At 44.5% G+C, this 17,525-nt stretch overlaps 1 protein-coding gene across 1 annotated transcript in view; it reads left to right on the top strand.

The window, feature by feature from the left end:
* The window catches only part of TMEM170B (transmembrane protein 170B), a 153,901-nt gene that overhangs the window by 134,624 nt on the left and 1,752 nt on the right, over positions 1-17,525 (top strand). The window lies entirely within an intron of this gene.

The following is a 17,525-nucleotide window of genomic DNA, read 5'->3' as shown; positions in this document are numbered from 1 at the left end:
TTAATTTTTGACTGCCTTGGGTCCTGCTTGCGGCATGTGGTTCTCTGCGATTGTGGCGTGCAAGCTCCGTGGGGCCTGGGATCTGTGTAGCTTGAGCACACAGGCTCTCTAGGTGAGGTGTCCAGGCTCAGTAGTTGCAGCAAACGAGTCTATTTGCCCCAAGGGCGTGTGGGATCTTCGTTCCCCAGACCAGGGATCAAACCCGTGTCCCCTGCACTGGAAGGTGGATTCCCAACCATTGGACCACCAGGGAAGTCCTCCTTGATTGAGTTTTTCATTTATGTTTTTGTATTTTTCATTTCTAGATGTCCTGCTTGGCTCTTTTTCAAACCTGCTAGGTCATTTTTTCAAGTTTCCGTTTACTGTAGATTTTATCTTTATTTTTTTAAACATAGCTATTTCATAACTTGCCTCTGATTATTCCAGGATCTGAAGCCTTTCAGGGTCTGTTTATATAGTTTAGTACTTTTCTTTTGCTGCTGTTTCTTTCTCATCGTAACTTCTTTTCTTGTGATTCGATTGGCATTGACTTCTCAGTGTTCCTTGTCCATTAGGCGTAGTTTTTGGTGATTCCTGTGAGTTGAGTAAAGGAGCCCTTCTCCAGTCTTCCTTCTCCAGACAGTCTTGTCTTTGCCTTTGCAGACATTTATGGGCGCTACTACTAAACTCTGGGAAATAGTGAGGACAGAGGAGCCTGGCATGCTGCAGTTCATGGGGTCACAAAGTTGGACATGACTTAGTGACTGAACAACAACAACACTTGTCTGTAACCAGTTCAAGCTAAAGTAATGCCTTGAAGTTTTCTGAACTACTTCTAGGATTTGAATTCACACTGTAAATTCTCAGGGGACTGGTTCTGGGTAGAACTATTGGAGGACAGATTATGTGTGTGTATGTGTGTCTGTTTTCTTTCTTTGCTATATTAAAACATCACTGTCTTTGGACTGTTGGTTTTTGGTGGTTTTTTTTTTTTGCTTTTGGAAGTTGGGAGTGAGAAGTAGGTAGTTTTACTTCTGGTTTACCTTTATCCTATGGTGGGTTCTCCCTTTGGGATTCTAGGGTAACAGAAGTGGTATCTAACACTGACCTTTCAACATGGGTGGACCCTGAGCTTTGACTTGTCTCTTTTACTTTGTCAAGTCTTCAAAACAGTAACACAAGTCCCCCATATATGTACTCAGAGCAAAAGGCTTTGGTTGTTTTTCTTGCCTTTCTGGGTTTTTAGATTCTCTTAGAACTTGATCTGGTAATTCCTCATTATCTTATCATTCCTTTGATGCTTTTAAGGAGACTGGAAATTTTTACAAACTTTTAGGAAAATTATTTTATAAATTTTTATCGGGTCGAGGGTGATGCAAATGGCCCATCCCTTTATTCTTAGAAAAGAAAGGAAATTAAATTTGGAATGTTTTTCATAGTCTCTTTTTCACCGTTTTCTGAGTATAGAGGCATTCTCCTAAATTGGTAAATTTCACTATGTTTACATAGTGAATTTTTAAAATTCTGCATGGAAAGAAAGAAAAGAAATTAAAAAAAAAAAAAACACAAAGAAGGCCAGTAGACACTCAGCAAATGGAGAGAAGTATTTAAAACTCATACAAAGAACTTAGACTCAAAGGAAAAGACTGATTTCTTAAAATACTTGGAGTTCTACATTATTATTGATTGATATGTAATAAATTATTTCAAAACTTAACAGCTTAGAACAATCATTTATTATCTCTCAGTTCCTAAGGATGTAGAATCTGAGAGCAGGTTGGCTGGGTGGTCTGGATCAGTGTTTCTCATGATGAGATTGCAGTCAAGCTGTCGGTGGGGACCACGGCCTTATCTAAAAGCTCAGCTGGGCCTAGAGGACCCACCTCTAAGGTCATTCGTGTGACTCTTGTCAGGAAACCCTGGTTCCTCACTGGCTGCCTGCTGGAGGCCTGGGCTCCTCAACAGTGGTCTTCTCCATCAGCAGTTGGCTGAGAGGGCAGCTGGTTTCTGCCAGAGTAAGGAACTTGAAAGAATGGACCACCAAGACAGAATTACAACATCTTTTACAAGCTGACCTTGAAATGACATGCCATCACTCCTGCCATATTGTGTTGGTTCCCCGAGACCAACCCTGGTAAGACATGAGAGAAGATTATGCAAGGATGTCAATATCAGGATTTGGGGGTCATCTGGGGTCACGCCTGAAGCTGCCTGCTGTAAGTGCCTACAGTTCAGAAAGGCAAAAAAAAAAACCCTCAAAACAGAAAAATGGAGAAAAGATACAGAAGTCTGTTCATAGAAACACATATACATTACACAAACTAAAATACATCTTAAACATAAAAAGATGCTCAACCTCACTCAAAATAAGGATAATGTAAATTAAAACTATACTAAGATACTGTTTCTACCCATAAGATTGTATAACCCACTGTATTGTTGAGAATTTGGGGCAACAGGGTCTTATGTCTTGTCAGTGAGTGTAGACATTGGTAAAGAGTAATTTGGCAATAACTCAGTAGTTTAAAAAAAAAAACCATTTTGTTCAATTCAACACTTCCACTTCTAGGAATTTTTCCTAAATATATTCTGGCACATATGCAAAATGATGTCTGTATGAAATCTTTACTGCAGCATCAACTTATAATAGCAAAAGATTGGAAACCATCTGAATTTCCATCAATGAGGAACTGATTACATAAATTATGGTAGTACACATATAGGAGAATTCTATTAATCCCTTAAAAAAGAACGAGGCAGCCCTCTTTACACATATTTATGATTTTCTCCAAAATGTGTGGAAGATGTGGAAGCAAGGTGCAGAACACAATGTCACTACTTGTGAAAAAAAATGTGTATGCAAAAAAAAATATGTATAGGCTTGTAGATGAATATAGTATCTCTAGAAGCACATGGAAGAGGCTGGGATTGTAGTTTGCTTTCATAAAGGGAAACTGGGTGGTTAGGGAGCTAAGGGTATGAGAGAGACCTACTTTTTATGTATTCTCATAGTACTTTTTGAACTTTATAATATGTACATGATTTAATCACTCAAAAGTAATTAAAATATTAAGAAATATATATTGGAATAACCCGAAATCACAGTGCCCTGAGCTAGGCTGGTGTCAACAGAAGCAAAGAGGAGTAGAATTGGCAGGACTGGTGAGTAACTGGAAAGGCGAGCGGAAGAAGGAAGGATCCAGGATGGCGCTCAGATTGCTGCTTCAGGCACCCAAGTGAGCAGAAAAAGGGAGCACCGCAGAGTATATCTCTTAGAGGAAAATATGCGTATTTGATAAGACAATTACGTTTTATGGAAAAATCACAATTTAAAAAACTAAAGGCTATTATTTTCTGTTAGTTCAGCTCAGTCGCTCAGTCGTGTCTGACTCTTTGCGACCCCATGGACTGCAGCATGTCAGGCCTCCCTGTCCATCACCAACTCCCAGAGCTTACTCAAACTCATGTCCATTGAGTCAGTGATGCCATCCAACCATCTCATCCTCTGTTGTTCCCTTCTCCTCCCGCCTTCAATCTTTCTCAGCATCAGGGTGTTTTCCAGTGAGTCATTTCTTCGCATCAGCTGGCCAAAGGACTGGAGTTTCAGCTTCAGCATCAGTCCTTTCAATGAATATTCAGGACTGATTTCCTTTAGAATGGACTGGTTGGATCTCTTTGCAGTCCAAGAGACTCTGAAGAGTCTTCTCCTACACCACAGTTCAAAAGCATCAATTTTTTTGGCACTCAGCTTTCCTGATAGTCCAACTCTCACATCCATACATGACTACTGGAAAAACCATAGTTTTGACTAGATGGACCTTTGTTGGCAAAGTAATGTCTCTGCTTTGTAATATGCTGTCTAGGTTGGTCATAACTTTTCTTTTAAGGAGTAAGCGTCTTTTAATTCCATGGCTATAGTCACCATCTGCAGTGATTTTGGAGCCCCCCAAAATAAAGTCTCTTACTGTTTCCAAGCTTTTCCCATCTATTTACCATGAACTGATGGGACCGGATGCCATGATCCTTGTTTTCTGAATGTTGAGCTTTAAGCCAACTTTTTCACTCTCCTCTTTCACTTTCATCAAGAGGCTCTTTAGTTCTTCTTCACTTTCTGCCATAAGAGTGTTGTCATCTGCATATTTGAAGTTATTGATATTTCTCCCAGCAATCTTGATTCTAGCTTTTGCTTCATCCAGCTCAGCATTTCAGATGATGTACTCTACATATAAGTTAAATAAGCAGGGTGACAATAAAAAGTAAAGTCATGCTCAAAATTCTCCAAGCCAGACTTCAGCAATATGTGAACCGTGAACACCCAGATGTTCAAGCAGGTTTTAGAAAAGGCAGAGGAACCAGAGATCAAATTGCCAACATCCGCTGGATCATGGAGAAAGCAAGAGAGTTCCAGAAAACCATCTATTTCTGCTTCATTGACTATGCCAAAGCCTTTGACTGTGTGGATCACAATAAACTGTGGAACATTCTGAAAGAGATGGGAATACCAGACCACCTGACCTGTCTCTTGAGAAACCTGTATGCAGGTCAGGAAGCAACAGTTAGAACTGGACATGGAACAACAGACTGGTTCCAAATAGGAAAAGGAGTACGTCAAGGCTGTATATTGTCACCTTGCTTATTTAACTTATATGCAGAGTACATCATGAGGAACGCTGGGCTGGAAGAAGCACAAGCTGGAATCAAGATTGCCGGGAGAAATATCAATAACCTCAGACATGCAGATGACACTACCCTGATGGCAGAAAGTGAAGAGGAACTCAAAAGCCTCTTGATGCAAGTGAAAGAGGAGAGTGAAAAGGTTGGCTTGAAGCTCAACATTCAGAAAACAAAGATCATGGCATCTGGTCCCATCACTTCATGGGAAATAGATGGAAAAACAGTGGAAGCAGTGTCAGACTTTATATTTTTGGGCTCCAAAATCACTGCAGATGCTGATTGCAGCCATGAAATTTAAAGACGCTTGCTCCTTGGAAGGAAAGTTATGACCAACCTTGATAGTATATTAAAAAGCAGAGACATTCCTTTGCCAACAAAGGTCCATCTAGTCAAGGCTATGGTTTTTCCCGTGGTCATGTATGGATGTGAGAGTTGGACTGTGAAGAAAGCTGATCACCGAAGAATTGATGCTTTTGAACTGTGGTGTTAGAGAAGACTCTTGAGAGTCCCTTATACTGCAAGGAGATCCAACCAGTCCATTCTAAAGGAGATCAGTCCTGGATGTTCATTGGAAGGACAGAAGCTAAAGCTGAAACTCCAATACTTTGGCCACCTCATGCGACGAGTTGACTCACTGGAAAAGACTCTGATGCTAGGAAAGGTTGGGGGCAGTAGGAGAATGGGACGACAGAGAATGAGATGGCTGGATGGCATCACCGACTCGATGGACATGAGTTTGAGTGAACTCCGGGAGTTGGTGATGGACAGGGAGGCCTGGTGTGCTGTGATTCATGGGGTCGCAGAGAGTCTGACACGACTGAGCGACTGAACTGAACTGAACTGAACTGACAATATACAGCCTTGATGTACTCCTTTCCCTATTTGGAACCAGTTTATTATTCCATGTCCAATTCTAACTAAATCTGCATACAGATTTCTCAGGAGGCAGGTCGTTCCGTTCCGTTCCGTCGCTCAGTCGTGTCCGACTCTGCGACCGTGTGGACTGTAGCCTACCAGGCTTCTCCAGTCCATGGGATTCTCCAGGCAAGAATACTGGAGTGGGTTACCGTTTCGTTCTCCAGAGGATCTTCCCGACCCAGGGATCGAACCCGGGTCTCCCGCAGATGCTTTAATCTCTGAGGCAGACGCTTTAACCTCTGAGCCACCAGGGAAGCCCAAGGAGGCAGGTCAGGTGGTCTCATAATCCCATCTCTTGAAGAATTTTCCAGTTTGCTGTGATCCACACAGTCAAAGGCTTTGGCATAGTCAATAAAGTAGATGTTTTTCTGGAACTCTCTTTCTTTTTTGATGGTCCAACGGATGTTGGAAATTTGACCTCTGGTTTCTCTGCCTTTTCTAAATCCAGCTTGAACATCGGAAAGTTCATAGTTCATATACTGTTGAAGTCTGACTTGGAGAATTTTGAGCATTATTTTGCTAGTGTGTGAGATGAGTACAATTGTGCGGTAGTTTGAACATTCTTTGCCATTGCCTTTCTTTGGGATTAGAATGAAAATCGACCTTTTCCAGTCCTGTGGCCACTGCTGAGTTTTTCAAATTTGCTGGCATATTGAGTGCAGGACTTTCACAGCATCAGCTTTTAGAATTTGAAATAACTCAACTGGAATTCCATCACCTCCACTAACTTTGTTCGTCGTGATGCTTCCTAAGGTCCACTTGACTTCACATTTTAGGATGTCTGGCTCTAGGTGAGTGATTACACCATCATGGTTATCTGGGTCATAAAGATCGTTTTTTGTGTAGCTCTTCTGTGTATTCTTGCCACCTCTTCTTAATATCTTCTGCTTCTGTTCAGTCCATACAGTCTCTGTCCTTTATTGTGCCCATCTTTGCATGAAATGCTCCCTTGGTGTCTCTAATTTTCTTGAAGAGATCTCCAGTCTTTCCCAGTCTATTGTTTTCCTCTATTTCTTTGCATTGATCGTTGAGGAAGGCTTTCTTATCTCTCCTTGCTATTCTTTGGAAATCTGCATTCAGATGCAGAGTTTTCTCCTTTTTATCCTTTTCTCCTTTGCCTTTCACTTCTCTTTTCTCAGCTATTTGTAAGGCCTCCTCAGACAACCATTTCGCCTTCTTTTTCTTGGGGATGGTCTTAATCACTGCCTCCTGTACCATGTCACGAACTTCCATCCATAGTTCTTCATGCACTCTGTCTATCGGATCTAATTCCTTGAATCTGCTTGTCATTTCCACTGTATAATCATAAGGGATTTGATTTAGGTCATAGCTGAATGGTCTGGTGGTTTTCCCTACTTTCTTCAATTTAAGTCTGAACTTGGCAATAAGGAGTTCATGATCTGAGCCACAGTCAGCTCCCAGTCTTGTTTTTGCTGACTGTATAGAGCTTCTCCATCTTTGGCTGCAAAGAATATAATCAGTCTGATTTCGGTGTTGACCATCTGGTGATGTCCATGTGTAGAGTCTTCTCTTGTGTTGTTGGTAGAGGGTGTTTACTATGACCAGTGCATTCTCTTGGCAAAGCTGTTAGCCTTTGCCCTGCTTCATTCTGTACTCTAAAGCCAGATTTGCCTGTTACTTCAGGTATCTCTTGACTTCTCACTTTTGCATTCTAGTCCCCTATAATGAAAAGGGCATCTTTTTTGGGTATTAGTTCTAGAAGGTCTTGTAGATCTTCATAGAACTGTTCAACTTCAGCTTCTTCAGCATTACTGGTCGGGGCGTAGACTTGGATTACTATGATGCTGAATGGTTTGACTTGGAAATGAACAGAGATCATTCTGTCGTTTTTGAGATTGCATCCAAGTACTACATTTTTGGACTCTTTTGTTGACTATGATGGCTACTCCATTTCTTCTAAGGGATTCCTGCCCACAGTAGTAGATACAATGGTCCTTTGAGTTAAATTCACCCATTCCAGTCCATTTTAGTTCACTGATTCCTAAGATGTCGATGTTTACTCTTGCCATCTCCTGTTTGACCACTTCCAATTTGCCTTGATTCATGGACCTAACATTCCAGGTTCCTATGCAATATTGCTCTTTACAGCATTGGACTTTGCTTCCATCACCAGTCACATCCACAACTGGGTGTTGTTTTTGCTTTGGCTCCATCTCTTCATTCTTTCTGGAGTTATTTCTCCACTGATCTCCAGTAGCATGTTGGGCACCTACTGACCTGGGGAGTTCATCTTTCATGTCCCATCTTTTTGCCATTTCATATTGTTCATGGAGTTCTCAAGGCAAGAATACTGAAGTGGTTTGCCGTTTCCTTCTCCAGTGGACCACGTTTTGTCAGAACTCTTTACCATGACCCGTCGGTCTTGGGTGGCCCCACATGGCATGGCTCATAGTTCCATTGAGTTAGACAAGGCTGTGGTCCGTGTGATCAGTTTGGTTAGTTTTCTGTGATTGTGGTTTTCATCTGTCTGCCCTCTGATGAGTAAGGATAAGAGGCTTATGGAAGCTTCCTGATGGGAGAGACTGACTAAGGGGGAACCTGGGTCTTTCTGATGGGTGGGCCATGCTCAGTAAATCTTTAATAAAATTTTCTGTTGATGGGCAGGGCTGTGCTCCCTCCCTATTGTTTGACCTGAGGCCAAACTTAACTTTGTTGTTGTTCAGTGGCTCAATCTGTGACCCCATGGACTACCGCAAGCCAGACTTCCCGGTCCTTCACCATCTCCTGTGCTCACACACATGTCCATTGAGTTGGTGATGCCATCCAACCATATTATCCTCTGTTGCCCTCTTCTCCTTTAGGCCTAAGAAGATAGAAATGTTCAGGAACTTCCCCGGTGGTCCAGTGGTTAAGAATCCACCTTGCAATGCAGAGGACATGGGTTTGATCCCTGGTCCAGGGAATAAGATCCCACATGCTATGGACCAACTAATCTAGAGCCTTGGATATTATTATTTTCTGTACTGTTCAATAAGCTCCTTGCAGTTAGAGATTATGTTTTAAATTTCCTTGTATCTCTTATAGCATATCATGTAGGGCCTGGCCTATAGATGCTCAATAGACATGTTAGACAAATGTCTGAAAATTAATTTTTTAAAATGTGCTTTATCTTTTCAGAAGGATTAAGTATCTGCCCAGATATTTGCAGAGTGAGAACATCAAATAGATTGAAAATAAAATACCTCATCAGCTCTTTATTGGAGGGGGAAGGGACACAGTGGAGAAACAATGATGTTCATGCAGCAAGTTGCTAATGAGAAAGTCATAGGACTTTCAAAACATAAGAGAATTTAATCTCTCTAAGAAAACGGAAGAGTGAATTTAGCCACCAGAGGGCTCTCATCATTCCATTTCATTGTAAGCCTAGAACTATTCACGAGATAGACAAAACTGCGTCTGAAGACCAGAGGAGGATGAATGGTTTCCCACTCCATTAGCTGTACACAGCCATTGCAAGGACATCCTGCCAAGTCATCTTATTACAAGATGAGAGAATTGAAACTAGCCAATGTGCTTTAAACACTCTGTCTCTGAATGTCCAGGAGGGCCTCTTTGTCTTTTGTTAGTTGAAAAATGAATTTATCTCTAATGCCCTATGATCATGCAAGGGCCACTTGGGAGGTATTCCCATGTGTTGCGTGGAAGGAAGAGGTGAGTTACAATGGGGCTTGAAGTGGTGACGTTGGCTAAAATTTCAGCGCTCTGTCGGAGAAGGCAATGGCAAGCCACTCCAGTACTCTTGCCTAGAAAATCCCATGGATGGAGGAGCCTGGTAGGCTGCAGTCCTTGGGTCGCTAAGGGTCGGACACAACTTAGCGACTTCACTTTCACTTTTCACTTTCACACATTGGAGAAGGAAATGGCAACCCACTCCAGTGTTCTTGCTTGGAGAATCCCAGGGACAGGGGAGCGTGGTGGGCTTCCATCTATGGGGTCACACAGAGTCGGACATGACTGAAGTGACTTAGCAGCAGCAGCAGCAGCAGTCAAGACTCAGAGGAGCCTAAAACTAGGATTGCTGGGTTGGCATTTACAAGTTTTCATTGCCTTCTCTGATTTTTATATTGTTGGGTCATTTGTAATGGTCTCTTATTTGTATTTTTCAGTCAGGGATTGATTGGGACCCTTTTGTTGATTTTGTGAAGCTGTGCAGGCAATAGGTTAGTGTCCCTCCCATTAAAATTTTCTGACCCCTGGTGCCCAATTATTAACCCCTCATTGGATTAATGGAGCCTTTGAGTTAAGAGAGTAGAGAAGGCAATGGAAGTTTATTGGGGGCCGAACACTGGGCTGTGTTCTAGTTTCACTGTTAAAAGTCCGTCCCTAAAGTAACTCTAACACAAAGTAAATATTGATCTCTCAATTTGTATAGGAGGAAACCCAGATCTGAAAGGTTGAACGAGTCACCCAAATGGTAAATGTTGTGGACTCACTGAATTTTGCTTACCTGTTAAGTTCATCGTCTTTCAGACCAGCCTCAATAATATGAACTTGCATGCGTGTGTGTGTGTGTGTGCTAAGTTGTTTCAGTTTGTGTCCGACTCTGCAGTCCAATGGACTGTAGCTCACCAGGCTCCCCCATCTAAAAGGTTCTCCAGGCAAGAATACTAGAGTGGGTTGCCATGCCCTTAACTTGTGTTTTCTTTATTCCCTGGCTACCCAAGGATTCCTCTCCTCAGACCATTTAGGAGTCTTTGAAAGTGCAGCTCGTTGGTGGAGCAGTGTGTTCAGTAGCCCCTGTAAAGAGCCCCTGCAATGCCTGCTGAGAGTGTGGTGTGATGGCAGCTGCAGCAGCACCACAAGGCCCCTCTGCACATGCAGTAGGAAAGGGAGGGATAATGCCCCCCAGCCCTCCATCATCCACCATGCAGGGGGCCGTGATGAGACCCTTGCAGAGCTTCTGCAATAACTGCCATGGTTTGGTCACGGCTATTCTTCTCATCTCAGGCTTCCCTTGTGGCTCAGCTGGTAAAGAATATGCCTGCAATGTGGGAGACCTGGGTTCAATCCCTGGGTTGGGAAGATTCCCTGGAGAAGGGAAAGGCTACCCACTCCAGTGTTCTGGTCTGGAGAATTCCATGGACTGTATAGTCCATGGGGTCGCAAAGTGTCAGACATGACTGAGCTTTCACTTTCCCTTCCTTCTTCTCATCTCAGATACCAATGGCCTCTGACTTTGGGATGGTCTGCAGGTAAAGCTCCAGACGCGGCTCCAGAGTAATTGTAACACACTGATCATTCGTGTTGAACTTTTGTAAGAATGAGCTTTGCCCCCAGAAGGAAGGCAGGAGAACATATGCTTATGGATTTGTCCTAACCCCTTCACCCCTTTACTCCTGACTCCTTTACTCAATGGACACGAGTTTGAGTGAACTCCGGGAGTTGGTGATGGACAGGGAGGCCTGGCCTGCTGCAGGCCACGGGGTCGCAAAGAGTCAGACACGACTGAGCAACTGGACTGGACTGTGTGAGAATAGGCTTTGCCCCCAGAAGGCAGGCAGGAGAACATGTGCTCCCGGATGTCCTGACCCCTTCACTCCTTCTGACCCAGTGCGCCTGGTAAGCAGTGTCAGATGGACAGAGGTAGTGTGAGGTTGGCTGTCAAATCTGTATCCATGGAGGGCAGTGCCCTTTAGCACCTCAGTCGGGAAGTCACACCCAAGGCCATGTCCTCGTGAGCATCATGAGCCCGTGTGAAGATGTGCCAAGGACGAATCTCTGCGGTCCATTCCCAGCCCCGAAAGCAGAGAGTTTTGAAACACCAAGGCCTGCTACAGTCGTGTGTGGAACAGTCTCAGAATTCAATTTGCAAAGCAACATTCATGCATTCGACTTTTTTCTGAAGTCTGTTCCACTGAATGAACTCATCTGAGGAAGGGCAGACTGGATGATGTGCGATTTGGGGAGACTCTTGAATGAAGAGAGGAGGGAGCATTTGTCACACGGAAGCTGAGGGCTTATTATAGGCCTGTGAGTCACAGGGGCTGCAGGCGTCATCAGAGAGGCTGAGTGCACGAGAGGCAGGCATGGGGGGGGCTGGGGGCGCAGACAAGGAGGGCGGCGGAGAGGCCAGGCAGGGAGGGCGAGGAGTCTGGCAGCCAGGGGTGCCCAGAGTCGCAGAGCCATGGGTGGGGGTGGGGGTGGGGATGGCTGTGTCTGGGTGGCTGTGTATCTGGGGATGTGTGTGTGTGTGTGTGTCTGGGTGGGTGTGTGGGTGTGTGTGTGTCTGGTTGTGTGTGTGTCTGGCTGGGTGTGTGGGTGTGTGTGTGTCTGGTTGTGTGTGTGGCTGGCTGGGTGTGTGGGTGTGTGTCTGGGTGGGTGTGTGTCTGGGTGGGTGGGAGGGTGGAGAGAGAAAGAGTGAGAGGTTTCATGGAGGTTGGCTCAGCTGTTGTGGAGGTTGGCAGGTCCAAAATCTGCAGGGTGGGCCTGCAGGCTGGAGATCCAGGTAAGCCAGTGCCACAGTTCAGATCCAAAGGCTGATTGCCGGCAGAGTTCCCGACAGGAGCCTCTATGGGCTTCTAGCCGTTGGGCTTTGTCTCTGCTAGGGAACCACACTGAGATCTACAGGAAGCTCTGAAAAGACCCCACCAGAAAGCTCTGGAGAGGACTGCGAACCACCCCCAGAGGCTGACCCCGCACTCTGCCCAAGTTGCCTCTGATACTGCATCTGAACGGCGCAGACCGTCAGTGAAGTCTCTCGATCTGCCGGGTGCTAGGATGGCAGGGCCTCAGAAGGCAGCGAGGATAGAAGGCGGGGGCTCCCCCAGGTGATGTTTAAAGCAATCAAAACTTACTATATTCAACTAGGCCTCAGCTCCTGCCACTTCCAAATAATATTCAAACAGAATTCCCGTATATCAGTGCTTGCAACTTTGGCTGCCCATTGGAATGACCTAGAAGTGCTTTTAAAACTCCCAGTGCCTAATCCAAAGCCTAGAACAATTTGGAATTTCTGGAGGAGGGATCTGGGCAAAAGTATGTTTATAAGCTTCCCAGGTGACTCCAAATATGCAGGCAAGACTGAATAGCTCTTCTGTATACAGCTCCAGCAGCTCTTTGCACTACAGTTGACCTTGAGAAACACAAATCTGAACTGCTCAGGTCCACTTTTACATGGATTTTTTTTCTGTAGTGAATGCTGCAGTACCACAAGACCTACTGTTGGTTAAATCTATGGGTGTGGAATCGTGAGTACAGAGGAGCCTTGGATAAAGAAGGCTGACTATACAAGATACACAGATTCTCCACTGTGGGGGAGGGGGGCATCACTTTTAACCCCTGCATTGTTCAAGGGTCAGCTGTATTTCCTTCCCCACCTCCCCACATTGTATGAGGCTCCCCACAATGTCCCTGTGAGCCATTTCCATGGCCATTTGAGCTGAACGTTGTATGAGGCTCCCCAAAATGTCCATGTAACCCATTTTCATGGCCATTTGAGCTGCTCAGACTCTGAAAAGAGAGTTTTCCACCATAATATGATTTCCCTGGGGCTTGTACCTTCCCATGTCATATCAGAGGGTGTAAAATGATCTCAAGGAGTCAGCAGGAAGGACTGATCATGAGGGACAGACATCACGAAGGAAACAGAAGCAAGATTTGGTTGAATTTACATGGTATAAACAAAAGGAGGCTTCCGAGCTGACTAGACTGGGCTTGGGCTCCATTTTTCTGGGGTAACTTTCTTTCTTGGTCATATTCGTCAACCTCATTGAGCCTATTTCTTTATCCTTAACATTGGGATAATAATCTCTGCCCCTCAGACAGGGAAGGACTAGAGAGATCAGTTTAGTAAATTCACTCAGTCGTGTCTGACTCTTTGTGACCCCATGGACTGCAGCACGCCAGGCTTCCCTGTCCGTTCCAAACTCCTGGAGCTTACTCAAACTCGTGTCCGTAGAGTTGGTGATGCCATCCAACTAGCTCATCCTCTGCCATCCCCTTCTCCTCCCACCTTCAATCTTTCCCAGAATTAGAATCCTTTCCAATGAGTCGATTCTTCACATCAGGTAGCCGAAGTATTGGAGTTTTAGCTTCAGCATCAGTCCTTCCAATGAATATTCAGGTTTGATTTCCTTAGGATGGACTGGTTGAATCGCCTTGCAGTCCAAGGGACTCTCAAGAGTCTTCTCCAACACCACAGTTCAAAAGCATCAATAGACTAGATGATAATGCCTAGGAAATGGCATAACTCATAGTCAATGCCTAGAAAATGGCCATTTTTATAGTAAACACTCAATAGATGTATAAACTATTGGTGACTGCTTGGCTTAAGACAGACAAGAAAGAGAAATTAAAAGCTAAAATGTGATGTTCAATGACTTGTGCCCCTCAGTTCTCTCATTTGTAAAACAGGGATAATATGTTGGGTTGAATAGCATCCCTCCAATATTAATGTGCACTTGGAACCTCACAATGTGACCTTATTAGGAAATGGGGTCTTTGTAGATGTGATCAGTTAAGTGTCTCAAAATGAAATCATCCTGGACTTAGGGTGGGCCCTAAAACCAATGACTGCTGTCTTTACACAAGAAAGGAAAGAGGAATTTGAACACAGATTCCAGATTTTCTCTAAGGTAAGAGACACAAAGACACACAAAGTAGAATGCCATTTGAAGTTGAAAGAAGAGATTGGAGTGTTGTGGCCACAAGCCGAGGATCATCAAAAGCCCTCAGAAGGGAGAATTCTCCTCTGGAGCCTTCCAAGGGTGTGTGGTGCTGCTAACACCTTGATTTCAGACTGTTAGCCTCGGGGACTGTGAGCGGATAAACTTCTGCTGTTTTTAGTCAGCCTGCTTTGTGGTCCTTTGTAGCCCTAGGAAACTAATTCAGTAGGTAATACAGTACTTCTGCGTTATTGCAACTATAAATGAATCTATATTGTAGTTCAGTTCAGTTCAGTCGCTCAGTCGTGTCCGACTCTTTGCGACCCCATGAATCACAGCATGCCAGGTCTCCATATCCATCACCAACTCCCGGAGCTGACTCAAACTCATGTCCATCGTGTGGGTGATGCCATCCCACCATCTCATCCTCTGTCATCCCCTTCTTCTTTTAGCTAAATGTTAAATAAGATTGTTTAGATACTGGATAAACGACTTATCTGATGACATTCTATGCTAGGGGCAGAGACCCCTAGCACTGGCCGTGTGCTCAGGGTGACTGTGTGAGAGACGCATGAACTAATGAGCGATGCCTGTAGGGGAGATGGGGAGAGGCAGGAAGGCAACAAGGAAATGCCGGATTGCTCCTGCCCTGGGCACCTCCACCCACCAACCCGGGGAAAGGGGCTTGCTGCCCTTGAATCTCAGGTGTACGAGCCCAACTCTTGTAACGCACACATAAGCACATGCCCACACGAACAGCTTAGACTTTGCTGGCTTTCATCCTGGGACATCCGCTTCTAGAGTTGTGACCTCAATCTCTGTCCCAATGAGCAGCCACAGAATGAGCCCATAGCCTTTTCATTAAACCCACCGGAATGACAGCAAAGTCCCCCTTCATGGTTGTTGATGCAGCCACACAAGTAACCCCATATTCATCCCGTGCCTACGGTCTGATACGGCTCCCAGGTGGGCCCGAGAGAGGTTCATCTGTAACTGGGAAGAATATTTTCCAACCTATCTCTTCTCTCCCTTAATGTGAGGCTTACCCACACTGCTGAACAAGGCGGCTGTGGCTGAACTGGGTGAACAGATAGATCTCTTGGCCTCTTCCTTTTGGTTTGGTGATATAAGGGCACTGGAAGGTCACAATGGCAGGAAGTCTACAGAGGAAAATTCAGGCAGTACCAACGCAATTTATTTCACAGTAAAAAGAATTTTATTTAACCCCATGATTTTAAAAATTGGCCAAGTTGCGTTAATGCGTGTACATAAAACGTCCAACATGAGTGCATGTTAGGATTTAGTTAGAAAACTTTTCAAATGGAATAAAACATGCCTAGATTGAGAGTTCTCAGAATCCTGCACCAGATTCCTGGCAAGGTAGAAGTCGTATAGTGTTTTCCTAACTCTGCGTCATCTAACTTCATCATTTGAATCTTAATAAAATTAAGTGTTGAGTGAAAACAAATCCCCAAAGTGTAACCAAATATATTGGCTCAGGCCGGACTTAAGCCTCAGCGGAAGGTTTTGTAAGCTTTCGCAGTGGAAGTGTTTTTTCTCTTCTTCCTGTCAGCATCTCAGAGGAGCTGAGCCTGGCAGCACAGCTGCTAACAGGCTGAGCTGGAAAAACTCGGCTTGGTTCTGTATTCCCAGGGCTGCAGCAGGATAAAAGGCCGCACACCCCACACCCTAATGCAGTGACGGCCACCACGTTCCTGTCCTCAGGCCACAGCGGGCACGTGGCCAGGGCCATACACAACGTATCCCTGGTGGCTCAGATGGTAAAGAATCTGCCTGCCATGCGGACGGCCTGGGTTCAGTCCCTGGGTCGGGAAGATCTCCTGGAGAAGTGAATGGCTACCCACTGCAGTAATCGTGCCTGGAGAATCCCATGGACAGAGGAGCCTGGCAGGCTACAGTCCGTAGAGTCGCAAAGAGTCAGACACGACTGAGTGACTAACACTTTCACTTTCACACATATAGTAGGCGCTTTATAATTACTCGTTCAATGAGTGAATGAATCCACACAATATGATGGAGTACAGTGTTGTTCAACTCATTGGCTGCAGCCCTATTCCTATTGTATTAAGAAATCAATTTATCACAAAATCTTTCAAATAGTAGAAAATAATAGGATAGAAAACAAGTTGGCCTATCATACATATTAAAAGTGTGTTTTGTGTGTGTGTGTGTGTATGTGTGTTTCTACTGGGTCATGATGTAAAATGCATTTCTGAAGGCATCAGAATTGCTTCAGGAGCCAGTGGGATCCCTCTTTATCTTTGCTGTCTCCTCTCTTAAGAATGGTGACAACCCGACAGTGACTTCTCTCCCCAGTCATAAAGCAAGTTTGAATTCTTGTAGTGCAGCCAGTTGATCAAGACTGGAATCATCAAGTGTGGTGGGTCACAGCCGTGCTTCCTCAAAGGGATGCAGAGTTTTTCTGACCCATCAGTGGCTAAGATCACTGTCTACTCTATTTGGAGGTACTCCAGCCATAGATTAGCTCTTGGAAGGAGGGGTGAGCATCACAACACACATAGCCAGTCATTTTTTGGCAGCCATGTGGTAAAACATTGTGGACTAGTAAGGTTTGTCCTCTGAATCTGTAGCTGACTCTTTCTGTACCGCTCCTTTTCTTACAATATCCCCATTTTTATTCTTCCAAGCATGCCTCTTGCCATATTAAAATGTACTTTTAAATCATCAAATATCCTTCATTGATAATTGGACATGGATGAGTACAAGTCAATAGGTTACCTCTCTCATAAGAAGTGAAAGTTTAGTTGCTCAGTTGTATCTTACTCTTTGTGACCCCATGGCCTGTAGCCTGCCAGGCTCCTCTTTCCATGGAATTTTCTAGGCAAGAATATTGGAGTGGGTTGCCATTTCCTTCTCCAGGGAATCTTCCTGACCCAGGGATCAAACGTGGGTCTTCTGCATTGCAGGCAGATTCCTTACCATCTGAACCACCAGGAAAGGCCTCATACGTGTTTGTATTCAATGTGTCTCTCCATGTAAAATGAAATTAATTTCTAGTGAAGGAGGTTTTTTGTACATTGGCAAGATATTTGGGGTGGCAGAGTCCCCTTTCCAAGGTCCCTGAAGACTCATACCACAGAGTGACTGAAGAAGTCTTAGTTATGATGAAGTAAGAGTTAAACTAGACCCAGCCTCAATGACACAGGTATCATCTGTGAGGAAGAGTTGGGCAGGCACTAAAGGAAAATAAATTCAGAGCTAAACACGATTTATTTTTGATACTCTCCCCCCCACTTTTTAAAGGTCAATCTCCCTAACTTGAATCCTAGCGTCCTATGGGCCTTCCTC

The sequence above is a fragment of the Moschus berezovskii genome, chromosome 23, assembly GCF_049115385.1.
Source record: "Moschus berezovskii isolate FMDL1 chromosome 23, NW_MosBer_1.0, whole genome shotgun sequence".
Taxonomy (NCBI): domain Eukaryota; kingdom Metazoa; phylum Chordata; class Mammalia; order Artiodactyla; family Moschidae; genus Moschus; species Moschus berezovskii.
The sequence above is the reverse complement of the archived record's forward strand: the minus strand, read 5'-3'. Positions and strand labels throughout refer to the sequence as shown.